The 16556-nt window shown below is 50.6% G+C and overlaps 1 protein-coding gene across 1 annotated transcript in view; it reads right to left on the reverse strand.

Moving 5' to 3' along the window:
• The window catches only part of CLTC (clathrin heavy chain), a 208400-nt gene that overhangs the window by 143021 nt on the left and 48823 nt on the right, over window positions 1-16556 (reverse strand). The gene's annotated exons all lie outside the window — the stretch shown is intronic.

The following is a 16556-nucleotide window of genomic DNA, read 5'->3' on the forward strand; positions in this document are numbered from 1 at the left end:
AGAGTGCTCCCGTCTCAGCCCAAGAGGAAGAAATCGCTCTTGTGGAATGTGCCTTAAAGGCGTCAGGCGGAGGCCGGCCAGATAGCAGATATGCAGAAAAAATGGCTTCCTTAAGCCAACGGGCTATAGTGGCTTTAGATGCTGGAGACCCTCTGCGAGGACCTGACAATACAAAAAGGTGATCAGAGGTCCTGAAAGCATTAGACATCTGCAGATACTGCAACAGAGCCCTGCGCACATCCAGAAGGTGCAACTGCCCCAAATGATTCCGGAAACTCCTCCCTAGAAAAGGAGGGGAGATAAATAGGCTGGTTTAGGTGAAACGCTGAAACCACCTTAGACAGGAAGGAAGGCACTGTACGTACCGTTATTCCGGACTCTGAGAATTGCAGAAATGGGTCTCAACAGGACAGCGCCTGGAGCTCAGACACCCGTCTCGCTGATGTAATGGCCACCAAAAAGACTGTCTTTAGAGTCACATCCTTCTCCGAAGCGCGCCTCAGCGGCTTGAAGGGCGAAACCGAAGCACCCCTCTAAGAAACCGTGCAATGTCCAGGTGCGCAGCCAGGGAGAGGCCAGCGACCTTCCCCCGAAAATATGCCAAGGCTGCCACTTGAACACGCAGGGAATTATAGGCCAAGCCTTTTTGTATACCATCCTCCAAAAAGTCAAGAATCGGCGAGACAGAAGCCCGCATGGGTGTGATCGCTTTAGAAACACACCAAGCCTCAAACTGGCGCCAGATCCGAGCATAGGCAACGGAAGTGGAACGCTTGCAGACCTGCAAAAGAGTGGAGATGACCTTGTTAGAATAGCCCTTGTCTCTCCATTGCTCCCTCTCAATAGCCATGCCGTAAGGCCAAAGTGGCATGGATCCTCCATGGTCACCGGGCCCTGTGTCAACAGGTTCGGTACCAGAGGCAAAGAAAGGGGAGCCTCCACCAGCATCCGCCAGAGGTCCGCATACCACAGCTGCCTGGGCCAATCCGGGGCAATGAGGATCACCACTCCTTGATGCAGCCGAATTCACAGGCGTCTCCCTATTAAGGGAACACATACAGGAGGCCCGGGGGCCAGGGTTGAGCCAAGGCATCTAACCTCGCCAAGCGAGGATCTCTCCGTCTGCTGAAAAATGATGGGACTTTGGCATTTATACTTGAGGCCATAAGATCCGCTACGGGCGTTCCCCATTTGGCACAGATCTGAAGAAACACTTCGCCTGCCAGTTCCCACTCCGCAGGGTCGATTTGATACCTACTTAGAAAATCGGCTTGCACGTTGCTCTGACCTGCTATGTGAGCTGCTGACAGAAGCTGCAGATGTAGCTCAGCCCAGTGGCATATCTGAGCGGCCTCTGCGGCCAGTGCTTGACACTGAGTGCCATCTTGTCGATTTATGTAGGCCACTGCTGTCGTGTTGTCCATCAGAACTCTGACAGCCAGTCCCTCCAGAGTCTTGTGAAAGGCCAGAAGAGCCTGGAATCTCGCTCTCAGTTCCAAGAGACTGATGGACCACTCCGTTTCCTTGGGTGTCCACAGACCATGGGCATAGCTTCTCTGGCTAGGTGCTCCCCAGCCCTTCAGGCTGGCATCCGTTACCACCAGGCACCAATCGGGAAGCGCTAGCAGAATTCCTCGCCGCAGCATGCTGTCTGAGAGCCACCACTCCATACTGAGTCGGGTCGCAGGGAGCCACGCGAGTCTGCGTTGCTAATCCTGGGACATAGGAGACCATCGTTGAAGCAGGGCAATCTGCAGAGGTCTCATGTGCGCTCTCGCCCATGGCACCACTTCCAAGGTGGCCGACATCGACCCCAACAGCTGGACAAAGTCCCAAGCTCGAGGGCGAGGCATCCTCAGGAGCAGACGGACCTGATTCTGAAGTTTGCACCGCCTTAGGTCGGGAATATTGACGACCCAGCCCAGAGATTGCAGTACTGAGACCAATCTGGCTGTTACATAACGACTCTCTTCTGCAGAGTCCACTCTGATGAGCCAGTCGTCGAGGTACGGGTGAACCCGGATACCCTCTCGCCTGAGAAAGGTAGCTACTACCACCATTACCTTGGAAAAGGTTCGGGGAGCTGTGGCGAGACCAAAAGGCAAGGCCCGAAACTGGAAATGTTTACCCAACACCACAAAACGGAGGAACCGTTGGTGCGGGGGCCATATAGGAATGTGCAAGTAAGCTTCTTTTAGGTCCAGAGACGTGAGGAACTCTCCTGGCTGTACCGCCACAATGACAGAGCGCAGGGTTTCCATGTGAACATGCCACACTCTTAGTGACTCGTTGACTTTCTTTAAGTTGCAAATGGGCCAAAAGACCCGCCTTTTCGCGGCACTACACAATAAATGGAGTAATGACCGCAGCCGTGTTCGGCGGGAGGCACAGGGATCACCGCTCCAAGGTGCAACAAGACTTGTAAGGTCTCCTCTACCGCTGCCCGTTTGACGGCACGCATTGGGACTCCACAAACACATCTCTCACCGGGGCACCGAAATCCAATCAGTAACCTTCTCTGATCAGGTCCAGGACCCACTGATCTGAGGTAATCTGGTCCACTCCTCGAGAAAGAGGGAAAGGCGTCCTCATACAGCTGCAAAGGAGGAGTGGACCGGTGTCCCATCATTATGGAGGACGGCCCTGATCTCCTGGCGCCTTGAGCCTGCCGCTGCGGAGCGTTTGTCTGAGCGAAAGGAGTTCCTCTGCTGAAAGTGGGCACGTTGCGTAAACCCAGCAGAGTGCCCCGGACGATACCTTCTAGCTTCACGGAAGCGAGGTCTGGAGGAGGAGGGAACCAACTGACCCTTGGAAGAAGGCCGCGGCCTATCCTCAGGTAACCGCTGGGGTTTAGCATCCCCCAGGTCTATAACAATCTTCTCCAACTCCTCTCCATAACAGAAGGCCCCGAAAGGGCAACTTCGCCAGCCTTTGCTTAGAGGCCATGTCAGCCACCCAATGCCGTAGTCATAGAATGCGGCGGGCAGACACCGCCACAGACATCTGTTTAGCCGAAGCTCTGACCAGATCATAGAGGGCGTCAGCTAAAAATGACAAGGCCGACTCCATGCGTGGTGCCACTCTCCAACGGGGAATTTACCCATCTATGCTTAGCGTGCATTCAACGCTCAGGGGCATCCACGTCTGTTATCAGCCCCAGGCCATCATCAGTCAGAGGGGGACCAGGTAGCAACGCAGTGTCAGACACCTGCGGCAGAGCTCTTTTCAGCATGAAGGCTTTATGTAAAATAAGCACAAACCCGGAGGAGAAAAACTTGCCCTGACCTCCAGTCTCCGAATTAGGAGCCACGGGAAACGGAGCTCCTCTGGTAGCCTCGGCCCGAGGCGCCCCTCTGCTCTCAGACTCCTCTGCAACCGTGGGGGTTGAGCCATGCAGCACTTCCAAGATGGCGCCCGCTGCCAGCTCCATTGAGCGGGAAGAATCATTGCTCGCCATGCTCATACTGGCTCTACCGTCTAAACAGCATGTTTTACAGAGCCCCGCTGCTGACCTGCGCTTGCCACAACAGGAACAGCGCTTAACTCCCTCAGCAGCCATCGCCGAAAAACAGCAGAATAAAATTGAAAATGGCGGCTTCGCGCCAAAATCACCCCAATTGGAACGCCATCCGTGGGCCCTCCCCGGAGGAGCTGAGTACTGCTCTTACCTCAAACGACCAAGTCCACGAGCTCCGGTCACGCTGCACAGTCAGGAAAAGCCTCAGAAATAGCAGCGCTGAAAAGGGCGTTGTTTTTTTTTTTTTTTTTTTTTAACGCTGTGAGGAAAGTTGGAGGCAAACAGCTACAGAGGCACTCTAGAGGCAGAAGAGGGTGGGAAAGGCGAACCTATATGCCTGCATCAACACAGGGGGGGGGTGGGAAAGGCAGGGAAAGGGCGAACCTATATGCCTGCATCCACCCCGGGGGGGAGGGTAAGGCAGGGAAAGGGCGAACCTATGTGCCTTTAAAGTGGGCTCCACTTAGCCACAACACCCCTGCTACAACTGGCAAAAGCACAGGACCCACCCCAGGCAGAAACTTGGAGCTGAACAAGCTGCGTCCAACCCTGCTGGGAGATAGAGAAATACTGAGAGGCAGATGGAGCTAGCCGTCCTAGAGGCACTATGGGTTTCAGTGTTCTCTATCGCCCCCTGCTGGTAGGTGGACACAACCCATTCGTAATGGATTCATCTGCTGCTGATGACAAGGAATCAGGGACCTTTGGCCTAGAATGGGATAATATCCTCCTGTCTTTTTTTTTTTTTTTTAATAGAAAATGCTTGAAATAAAATCTCATCCCTTTTTCCCTTAGTGGCACAGGCTCAACTGCTTTGACCTGTACAACAGAAGAGTTCCTTTGTAAGCTCTCTGCACCAAGAGTTGCTTTTACAATTTGGAGGGGTACGGTCTAATTGCAACTTGTAATCTGGACTATTTTGAGAACCCACTGGTCTGAGGTTACAAGGGGCCACCTTGCTTGGAAAAACAAATTCAGCCTTCCTTCTACTGGAAGACAAATCTGAAGAGGCACTTATTGCAGCTATGCTCTCCTGGAACCAATCAAAAAACTCATCCCTTGCTTTGACTGAGGAGACAGTTGGGTCTTCTGGGGCTTCCGCTACCTCTGATTAGAGCAAGAACCCTGGCTGTTCTGGAAGGGGGTGAAGGGAACCTATGCCTTAGAGTAGTAGGTCCTCCATTGCTGAGCCAGGACAATGATTTGATGGCTCTCAGAGTGTTTTTTTAATGAAGTCATCTACTTCCTCCTCTGTCACCAAAAATATGGATTGTCCTCCCAGCACATACTGCCTGCCAGCTTCCAAGTGTGAGGCATGCAGCCAGGTGAGTCAGTACATCCCAGTAACCATGGCAGAGGCCCTGGACACCATTTTGAAAATACCATAGGCTACCTGAATCATGCGTTTCTACACTCTCTCTATTAGCAGACCAAGTTCCTCAGCCTTTCCTGATGGAGAGAATGTCTACAAACTGCATCACGCTGCACACGATGTTCCACAAGTGCTTACTCATTAACAGCTGGTAGGACGCTATGCGGGAGGTGAGCAGAATTCTTAAAGATATTTTTCCTCCTCAAAAGAGGGACTCAATATCTAAGCCTCCCTCCCTGGGGGAATGTAGCAGAGAATGACACGGGGATGGAGACACATGGATAACCACGGGGACAGACACAAACTTTGTCCCCGTCATTCTCTAAAAGCTTGAAACTAGATAACTAGATGGAACAGCATCTATAAAATGCTAGTATCAATATGTCAAAAAAAAAACCCAACATCTTAGACAACTTGCAACTGAATTCAATAACTGCAGAAGATGCGTTTGAATTTAAAGATAAAGAGGGAATCTAGAGTTTTAGGCATGTTTGACTCTTCTTGGTCAATGGAATCACAGGTTAATAATGTAATTCAGAAGGCCTATTTTAACAAACCAGCAGTTGTGCTCTTATTTTTTGCGAGTTCATTTTAGAGCCCTTGTCCAACTGTCTATTTTAGCTTTACTGGCCTATGGTAACTCTCTGTACCTTGGGGTGGCAGCAAAATATATTTCTAAACTCCAGTTGATTCAGAACTCTGCAGCTAGATTAATTTTTCTTAGGTCAAGGTTTGATCATGTTTCTCCTTTGCAGGGCGATCTGAACTGGTTGCTGTGTTTGGTTATTTAAATTACTATATGGTGTTTGTTCTGAGGATTTATTAAAACTAATCAAGGTTCTAAACATCAATTAGACTTCTCAGACTTACATCTATAAAGAATGTTAGATTCAAGGCGTTTTTTTCGCATTCTATTTTTTAGATGTTTGCCTTTGGCACAGTCTTCCAGTTGAGATTTGCCCTTTGAGGGATTATTTTACCTTTCGAAAGTCTTTGAAGACTCATTTGTTTCCTCGATGTGTTCGGTGATATTGTTTTGTGTTTGTCTTTTTATAATTTTAACACTTTTGTTATTCTTGATGTCTATCAGTTTTTTAGTTTGTTTCTCACCTTGATTCTCATATGAGGGAGTTGGCGAGTTATAAATCCTCTATAACATAATTGTATCTTGTCTGCCTTTGATGTGGCAACAAGAATCTTGACTGCTGACCAGATTCCTACCATCTGCAACATCCTTCCATCACGTGCCCAGTTGCTCAAGCATTTTACTGTTACTGCAACAGATTCATCCATTGTTGATAGCATCAAGGAGCATTTCCAACACTTTGATTAACAGTTATTTTCCTGTTTCATCCATTACAGTTCTGGTTCTCTTCTACATCCATGTCTGAAAGACAATCCAATTATCTTCCCAGATATGACATAAAAACAAACAACCAAATCTGAGAAAGTTGTACCAAAACTAGATCAAAATGGAAGGCTCGAGTCCAATCAACAACTCAGGATCTGCCATAATCCACATTCCCAGAAAGCATCACATCTGTGGAAGAGCCCCCCACTCCTCCAAAAGAATGAAAATGGATGTTACTTTAATGAGCTACTTATGGAACAATGCCTCCTTTGAAGGCTGCTGTTAATGAACTGGACAGTTAATGTTCGAGTGATGCATAACACCATTTTGATTTTTTAGAAAAAAAGAACCAAACAAAACAAGAGTGCTGGCCAAAACTGGCAAAACTTAACTTGCACAGGACGAAGAGGGAGAATCCTGTGCATTCCTGCTACCAGCATGTCTTACGAGAAGACATTTTCTATTGCGGGAAGTACTATGGAAGACAGGAGAGCATCTCTAGCCTCCCAAAGAGCCAGCTGGTATAATTGGTTTCTCTAACTCCGAAAGGACATTGCGGGGGGGGGGGGGGGGGGGGGGGTCCACAGAAACCTAGGTCCCCATAATTCATTCAAGCCAAACAAGCCTCACTTTCCGGAACAGGAGCAACTGCCCTCTTGCCCCCAGCATTCCCAAAACCCACACAGATGGCCACTACAGAACAGGCATTGACACACACACAAAAAAAATAATGATAATAATAATAAGGAGTAAAGAACTGCACCAAAGCGTCCAGAACAGTAGAATCTTGGAGCAGCTCCCTAGAGAATGGAAAATTGGAAAATGAAACCCTCCCCAGCCTTACACGTCATGCAAAGAGCCAAAGGCACTACATGCATGGAACAGTTGTAATTGGTATAACTAGACCCTATGCAAGATTATATAGTGTTTTTCCTGCAATGTGGCAATAGCAAACATCTGAGGAGCACTATGCAACAGAGAGAATCTCTCAACCACACAGCGAAATGCCCAGATCCTGCTCCCCTACCACACATCACCCAAAGGTAAGTGCAATTAAAATCGAGCATTTGATTGCATGATCCATTGGGCACCATCTCTTCCCATCTCCTGGCCCCATCCCTCCCATCTCTCTCCTCTCCATGGGCACCATTTTTTCCCTTTTCCTCCCCTCTTTTCTATAGCCATCATCTCCCTTCTTTAAGTCTTCTATCCTCTATTTCTATCCCCTATTTCCAGTATCTGCCCTCTAACAACCCCTCCCCCAATATCTTTTCCTCCTTCTCCTGCCATGGTCCCCTCCCCATCTCTTTTTCCCCTCTTCTACAGCAGACCCTCTCCCCCCACGTTCATCTCTTTCTCCCCCCCCCCCCCCCATCTCGGACAAAGAAGGGAAAATTAGGTTCTTACCTTGGTAATTTTCTTTCCTTTAGTCATAGCAGATGAATCCCATTACAAATGGGTTGTGTCCACCTACCAGCAGGGGGAGACAGAGCACTGAAAAACCATAGTGCCTCTTGGCCAGCTAGCTCCATCTGCCTCTTTGAAGCTTCCAAAGCAGTGTTACACCACAAAGTAGAATAACATGAACTTTCCTCACAGTGAACGAACGCCCCAGAACAGGAGCAGTAATTCAAAGGAAGGACGAACTCAAAATCCTGTAACAGAACAGAAATCCTGAAGACTGTTTTCCAACTTACCCCAATGTGGGAACATATCTACAGGAAAAACTGAACCCAAAACACCATCAAATCAATCAATCAGGGCAGGCTCATGGATTCATCTGCTATGACTAAAGGAAAGAAAATTACCAAGGTAAGAACCTAATTTTCCCTTCCTTGTCATCAAGCATATGAATCCATTACGAATGGGATGTATCAAAGCAATCCCTAGATAGGGTGGGAACAGGCCACACCATGCACTTGTGCTCCAAAATGCGCATCCCTCCTGGCAGCCACATCCAGCCTGTAGTGTCAGGCAAATGAGAGCTTAGAAGCCCATGTCGCTGCACTACATATCTCTTGAAGAGAGTGCGCTCCCGTTTCAGCCCAAGAAGAGGAAATCGCTCTTGTGGAATATGCCTTAAAGGCTTCAGTCGGAGGCCAGCCAGACAGCAGATATGCTGAAAAAAATAGCTTCTTTGAGCCAACGAGCCAGAGTAGCTTTAGATGCTGGAGACCCTCTGCGAGGACCTAACAACAAAACAAAAAGGTCCTGAAAGCATTTGACATGCGCAGATACTGCAACAGAGCCCTTCGCAAATCTAGAAGGTGCAAATGCAGAAATGGGTCTCGACAGGACAGCGCCTGGAGCTCAGACACCTGTCTCGCCGAAGTAATGGCCACCAAAAAGACCGTCTTTAGGGTCACCTCCTTCTCTGAAGCTCGCCTAAGCGGCTTGAAGGACGAACACTGAAGGGCCTTTAAAACTAACCCCAGGTTCCAGGCCAGACACGGAGCCCACACCGGAGGACGGAGCCGAAGCACCCCTCTAAGAAACCGTGCCACCTCCGGATAAGCAGCCAGGGAGAGACCAGCCACCTTCCCCCGAAACATGCTAAAGCTGCAACTTGAACACGCAGGGAATTATAGGCCAAGCCTTTTTGTAAACCATCCTGCAAAAAGTATAGTATCGGCGAGACAGAAACCCGCATGGGTGTAATCGCTTTAGCAGCACACCAAGCCTCAAACTAGCGCCAAATCCGAGCATAGGCAACAGAAGTGGAACGCTTGCGGGCCTGAAGGAGAGTGGAGATGACCTTGTTGGAATAGCCCTTCTCTCAATTGCGCCCTCTCAAGAGTCATGCCGTAAACCAAAGCAGCAGGCGTCCTCCATGGTCACCGGTCCCTGTGACAACAGATTCGGTACCAGAGGCAAAGGCAGGGGAGCCTCCACCAGCATCTGCAGGAGGTCCGCATACCACGGCCGCCTGGGCCAATCCGGGGCAATGAGAACCACCTCTCCTTGATGTAGCCGAATCCGCAGGAGTACTCGCCCTATCAAGGGCCCAGAAGGGAACAAACACAGGAGGACCTGAGGCCAGGGTTGAGCCAAGGCATTCAACCCCGCCGAGCGAGGATCTCTCCATCTGCTGTAAAGCACGGGACTTTGGCATTTGCTATTGACGCCAAAAGATCCGCTACGGGTGTCCCCCATTTGGCACAGATCTGAAGGAACACTTCGTCTACCAGTTCCCACTCCGCTGGGTCGATTTGATGCCTGCTTAGATAATCGGCTTGCACGTTGCTCTGACCTGCAATGTGAGCTGCTGACAGAAACTGCAGATGTAGCTCGGCCCAGTGGCAAATCTGCGCGGCCTGCGCCCTGCAATGAGTGCCGCCTTGTCGATTTATGTAGGCCACTGCTGTCGTATTGTCCGACAGAACTCTGACAGCCAGTCCCTCCAGGGTCGTATGAAAGGCCAGAAGCGCCTGGAATATCGCTTTCAACTCCAAGCGATTGATGGACCACTCCAACTCCTCGGGTATCCACAGACCCTGGGCATGCCTTCCCTGGCAATGTGCCCCCAGCCCTGCAGGCTGGCATCTGTTACCACCAGGCACCAGCACTAGCGGCATTCCTCGCCACAGCATGCTGTCTGAAAGCCATCACTCCATACTGAGCCAGGCCGCAGGGAGCCAAGAAAGTCTGCACTGATAATCCTGAGATACTGGAGACCATCGTTGAAGTAGAGAATACTGTAGAGGTCTCAGGTGTGCTCTCACCCATGGCACCACTTCCAAGGTGGCTGTCATCGACCCCAACAGCTGGACTATGTCCCAAGCTCGCGGGCGAGGTATCCTCAGGAGCAGATGGACCTGGTTCTGAAGCTTGCACCGCCTTTGCTCGGGTAGAAAGACAAACCCCGAGGCTGTGTCGAACTGGACCCCCAAACATTCTAGAAATTGAGGGGAGGGGGGGTCAGGTGACTTTTGGGTATATTGATGACCCAACCACTCTGGCTGTTACATAACGACTCTCTTCTGCAAAGTCCGCTCTGATGAGCCAGTCGTCGAGGTACGGGTGAACCCGGATACCCTCTCGCCTAAGAAAGGCAGCTACTACCACTGCTACCTTGGAAAAGGTTCGGGGAGCTGTGGCGAGGCTAAAAGGCAAGGCCCGAAACTGGAAATGTTTCCCCAACATCGCAAACCGGAGAAACTGGTGGTGCGGGGACCAAATAGGAATGTGCAAGTAAGCTTCTTTCAGGTCCAGAGACGTGAGAATCTCTCCTGGCTGTACCGCCGCTATGACGGAACGCAGGGTTTCCATGCAAAAATGCTGCACTCTTAGTGACTCGTTGACTTCCTTTAAGTCGAGTATGGGCCGAAAAGACCCTCCTTTTTGCAGCACCACAAAGTAAATGGAGTAACGACCGTAGCCAATCTTGGCAGGAGGCACAGGGACCACTGCCCCGAGGTGCAACAAGCCTTGCAAGGTCTCATCTGCCCCCGCCCGTTTGACGGCAGAGCCGCATCAGGACTCCACAAACATGTCTCTCACCGGGGCATTGAATTCTAATCTACTACTACTACTAAACATTTCTAGAGCGCTACTAGGGTTACGCAGCGCTGTACAATTTAACAAAGAGAGACAGTCCCTGCTCAAAGAGCTTACAATCTAATAGACAAGTGAACGGTCGGTCCGATAGGGGCAGTCAAATTGGGGCAGTCTGGATTCACTGAACGGTAAGGGTTAGGTGCCGAACGCAGCATTGAAGAGGTGGGTTTTAAGCAAAGACTTGAAGACGGGCAGGGAGGGGGCTTGGCGTAAGGGTTCAGGAAGGTTGTTCCAAGCATAGGGTGAGGCGAGGCAGAATGAGCGGAGCCTGGAGTTGGCGGTGGTGGAGAAGGGTACTGAGAGGAGGTATTTATCCTGTGAACGGAGGTTACGGGCGGGAACGTAAGGGGAGATGAGGGTAGAAAGACAGTGAGGGCAGCAGACCGAGTGCATTTGTAGGTAAGAAGGAGAAGCTTGAATTGAATGCGGTATCTGATCGGAAGCCAGTGAAGTGACCTGAGGAGAGGGGTGATATGAGTATATCGGTTCTGGCGGAATATGAGACGTGCAGCAGAGTTCTGAACAGATTGAAGGGGGGATAGATGGCTAAGTGGGAGGCCGGTGAGGAGTAAGTTGCAGTAGTCCAGGCGAGAGGTAATGAGAGCGTGGACGAGAGTTCGGGTGGTGTGTTCAGAGAGGAAAGGGCGAATTTTGCTGATGTTAAAGAGGAAGAAGCGACAGGTCTTGGCTATCTGCTGGATATGCGCAGAGAAGGAGAGAGAGGAGTCAAAGATGACTCCGAGGTTGCGGGCAGATGAGACGGGGAGGATGAGGGTGTTATCAACTGACATAGAAAGTGGAGGAAGAGGAGGAGAAGTGGGTTTTGGTGGAAAGACGATAAGCTCGGTCTTGGACATGTTCAGTTTCAGGTGGTGGTTGGACATCCAGGCAGCAATGTCGGATAAGCAGGCCGATACCTTTGCCTGGGTCTCCACGGTGATGTCTGGTGTGGATAGATACAGTTGGGTGTCATCAGCCTAGAGATGATACTGGAAACCATGAGATGAGATCAGGGAGCCCAGGGAAGAGGTGTAGATTGAGAAGAGAAGGGATCCAAGGACCGATCCCTGGGGAACACCAACAGATAAGGGGATGGGGGTGGAGGAAGATCCATGAGAGTGAACTTTGAAGGTGCGGTGGGAGAGATAGGAGGAGAACCAGGAGAGGACAGAGCCCTGGAACCCAAATGAGGACAGTGTGCCAAGAAGTAAGTCATGATTGACAGTGTCAAAAGTGGCGGATAGATCCAGGAGGATGAGGATGGAGTAGTGGCCTCTGGATTTGGCAAAGAACAGGTCATTACAGACTTTAGAGAGTGCTGTTTCTGTCGAGTGAAGAGGGCGAAAACCGGATTGAAGCGGATCGAGAATGGCATGAGAGGAGAGAAAATCAAGGCAGCGGCTGTGGACTGCGCACTCAAGTATCTTGGAGAGGAAGGGTAGGAGGGAGATGGGGCGGTAGTTGGAGGGACAGGTAGGGTCTAGTGATGGTTTTTTGAGGAGTGGCGTGACTACGGCATGCTTGAAGGTGTCGGGGACAGTTGCAGTGGAGAGAGAGAGGTTGAGGATATGACAGATGGAAGGGGTGATAGTAGGAGAGATGGTGTTAAGTAAGTTGGTGGGGATGGGATCAGAGGAACAAGTGGTGCATTTTGAGGAGGAAAGAAGGCGGGCGGTTTCCTCCTCAGAGATATCAGGAAAGGAGGAGAAGGAGGTCTGGGTTGGTTGGTTGAGGGAGAGGGTTGAAGGGTGAAGAGGAGGAGGTGGCTTGGTAGTGAACTCAAGGTTGATCTTTTGCACCTTGTCGCGGAAGTAGTCAGCCAGTGATTGAGGAGAGAGTGAGGGGGGGGGGGGTGGGAGCGGAGGGCACTTTGAGGAGGGCAGTTAAGGGTGGCGAAGAGATGACGAGGGTTAGAGCTGAGAGAATTAGTCAATTGGGTGTAATAGTCCTGTTTGGCAAGGAATAGTGAGGACTGGAAGGAGGATAGCATGAATTTGTAGTGAAGGAAATCTGAATGGGTGCGAGATTTCCTCCAGAGGCGTTCAGCAGATCGGGCGCAGGAGCGAAGGTAACGGATGCAAGGGGTCAGCCAGGGCTGGGGATTAGTACGCCTTGTGGGACGGGAGGTGGATGTAATCTTGACCCATTCCTCGAGAAAGAGGGAAAGACGTCCTCCAACTGCAGGAATCGAGGAGTGGGCCGGCGCACCATCATTGAGAGGGTCGCCCATGAACTCCAGGCCTTGAGCCGGCCGCTGCGGAACGTTTGTTCGAGCGAAAGGAGTTCCTCTGCTGAAAGCGGGCACGTGAAGTAAAACCAGCAGAACGCCCCGGGCGGTACCTTCTAGCTTCACGGAAGCGAGGTCTGGAAGAGGGAACTGCCTGACCCTTGGCAGAAGACCGCGGCCTATCCTCGGGTAAGCGCTGGGGTTTAGTTTCCCCCAGGCCTTTAACAATTTTCTCCAACTCCTCACCAAATAGGAGAAGGCCCTGGAAGGGCAACTCCACCAACCTTTGTTTAGAAGCCATGTCAGCCGCCCAATGCCGTAGCCATAGAAGTCGGCGAGCGGCCACCGCCACAGCCATCTGTTTAGCCGAAGCTCTGACCAGATCATAGAGGGCGTCAGACAACAATGACAAGGCCGACTCCATCTGCGATGCCACCTCCGCAAGAGGCTCCGCTCCATCCCCTGTATCAACCAAATCGAGGCAGGCTCGAGCAGCATAACAACTGCACACAGATGCCCATAAGGCAAGGCCTGAAATCTCAAAGGACCATTTGATTGCTGATTCCAGACGTCGGTCCTGCATGTCCTTCAGGACGACCCCTCCCTCTACTGGGAGGGTAGTCTTTTTCGTCACAGCCGTGACTAGGGCATCCACTTTAGGAACGGCCAAGCGTGCCAAGTGCTCCTCACTGAGAGGGTACAAGTGCCCCATTGCCCTGGCAGCTTTCAAAGGCCCCTCAGGATCAGCCCATTGAGCCGAAATAAGCTCTTGGATGGAGTCATGCTAAGGAAAGGCTCGAGCAGGCTTCTTAGTACTTGCCATCCTCGGATTACCAGAGGAGGCTTCGTCGATCACAGGATCTTCAATAGAGAGAGCCTGTAAGGCATCAGAAATAAGCACTGGCAGCTCCTCGTGGTGGAAAATCCTAACCACAGTGGGATCATCCGGACCCAGTGGCAATCCTACACCTTCCTCTGGCTCTACGGACCACGAAGGCCTGCCAGACCCCTCAGAATCCCCACAGCCCGACCACAGGGGGGGGGCGCCACTCTCTGAAGGGGAATTTACCCTTCTGCGCTTGTCTTGCGGCCAACTGTCTGGGGAAAAAACCCTGACGGCAATCCCGGGCCGGTCTCCACCGGAGAGGAACCAGGTAGCAACGCAGAGTCAGACATCTGCGGCAGAGCTCTTTTTAACATGAACGCTTTATGTAAAAGCAACACAAACTCAGGGGAGAAAGGCTCACTCTGGCCTCCCAGTTCCAATCCGGGGTAAGCAGCTCTGGTAGCCTCCATCTGAGGCTCCCCTCCAGCCTCAGACCCCTCCGCTCCTGCGGAGGTCGAGCCATGCGGCGCATCCAAGATGGCGCCCGCTGCCAGCTCCACTGAGCGGGAAGAAACCTCGCTCGCCATGCTCGGGCCAGCCCTGACGTCTGAAGAGCACGATTTACAGAGCCCCGCTGTGGGTCTGCGCTTGCCACACCGTGAACAGCGCTTAATAACCCGCAGCCATTGCCGAAAACGGCGGAATATTTCAAAATGGCGGATTCGCACCAAAACGTCCCGATCGCAGGCCCTCCCCGGAGGAGCTACAAGACTCTCTCACCTCACCAGACCGAGACAGAGCTCCGGTCACGCTGCACAGACAGAAGGAAGCCTCAGAATCGCAGCGCTAACAAGCGCATCGCTTTTATTTTTATTTTTTTTAACGCTGTGAGGAAAGTTAGAGGCAACAGCTACAGAGGCACTCCGGAGGTCCAGGAGAGTGGGAAAGGCAGGGAAAGGACGAACCAATGTGCCTGCATCCCCATAGAAGAGTGTGGGAAAGGCAGGGAAAAGGACATACCGATGTGCCTGAATCCCCGTAGGGGGAAGGGTAAGGCAGGGAAAGGGCTAACCTATGTGCCTGCATCCCCATAGGGGGAAGGGTAAGGCAGGGAAAGGGCTAACCTATGTGCCTTTAAAGTGAAGCTGCAATAGCCACAACATCCCTGCTCCAACTGGCAAAAGCCCAGGAGCCACACCAGGCAGATTTTTGAAGGAGCTGAATAAGCTGCGTCCAACCCTGCTGGGGAGATAAAGAATACTGAGAGGCAGATGGAGCTAGCTGGCCAAGAGGCACCATGGTTTTTCAGTGCTGTATCTCCCCCTGCTGGTAGGTGGACACAACCCATTTGTAATGGATTCATCTGCTTGATGACAAGGAAGTTCCTGGCACCTCTTCTAGTTCTACTACTCCCCCACAGACCTGTGGGTCTAACTAGGCAGCTCCTCTGATCACGGCAGGTTCTTGTGGCATAGCAGCTTCTTGGTTCAGAAGCTTTTCACATGCTGCAGCTTCTTGGCCCAGCAGCTCCTTCTCCGTCTCACCTGCCCGAAGACTCTAACAGAAGTTCCACCCCTTTGACAGAACTTCCTGTTACAGAGAGAGGCTTGGAATGCGCAAAAGAGGGGGCTGCCAGAGCTTTGGAGAGGTAAGGTTACGGCAGGAAAAATAAAAAGGGAGAAACTTGGCAAAGTGCTAACTTAACTCGTGTTATAAAGTCTAAGTGTTTTGAAAATGATGACTTAATGATGACCCCACTAGCCAAGTCCTTATCCAACCAAGGCCTTAACTCCTTCATCTATGCAGACGATGTCACAATATACATTCCTTACAAACTCGATCCGATAGAAATCACCAACGAAATCAATCTAAGCTTGAACATCATGAACTCATGGGCAAATGCATTTCAACTAAAACTCAATACATAAAAAACACACTGTCTCATCCTCTCATCCCAACACAATACGAACAAACCCACAAATATAAACACCCCAGATTACATCCTCCCTATCTCAGACAGCCTGAAAATCCTCTGCGTTACAATCGACCGAAAACTCACACTAGAGAGCCAAGTGAAATCTACAACAAAGAAAATGTTTCACTCAATGTGGAAACTCAAACGCGTGAAACCATTCTTCCCAAGAGAAACATTTCGCAATCTGATACAATCAATGGTACTAAGCCATGTAGACTACTGCAATGGTTATTTATGCAGGATGTAAAGAACAAATCATAAAGAAACTACAGACCGCCCAAAACACAGCAGCCAGGCTTATATTTGGAAAAACGCGTTTCGAAAGTGGCAAACTCCTCGGAGAAAAACTGCACTGGCTCCCAATCAAAGAACGTATTACCTTCAAAATCTGCACCATGGTTCATAAAATTATCTATGGTGAAGCCCCGGGACACATGACAGATCTCATAGACTTACCAACCAGAAACACAATCGGATCAACAAAATCATACTTAAATCTCCACTACCCAAGCTGCAAAGGACTCAAATACAAATCAACTTATGCAACCAGCTTTTCCTACATACTACTACTACTTAACATTTCTAGAGCGCTACTAGGGTTACATAAGCACACAACTGTAGAACGCACTACCAAAAGCCGTGAAAACACCATAAGACCACCTAAACTTCCAGAAATCACTAAAAACCAACCAATAAGGTATACCCTATGGACCCAACCTAAATGCCTGAAC

The sequence above is a fragment of the Microcaecilia unicolor genome, chromosome 13 (assembly GCF_901765095.1).
Source record: "Microcaecilia unicolor chromosome 13, aMicUni1.1, whole genome shotgun sequence".
In the NCBI taxonomy this organism is placed as follows: Eukaryota; Metazoa; Chordata; class Amphibia; order Gymnophiona; family Siphonopidae; genus Microcaecilia; species Microcaecilia unicolor.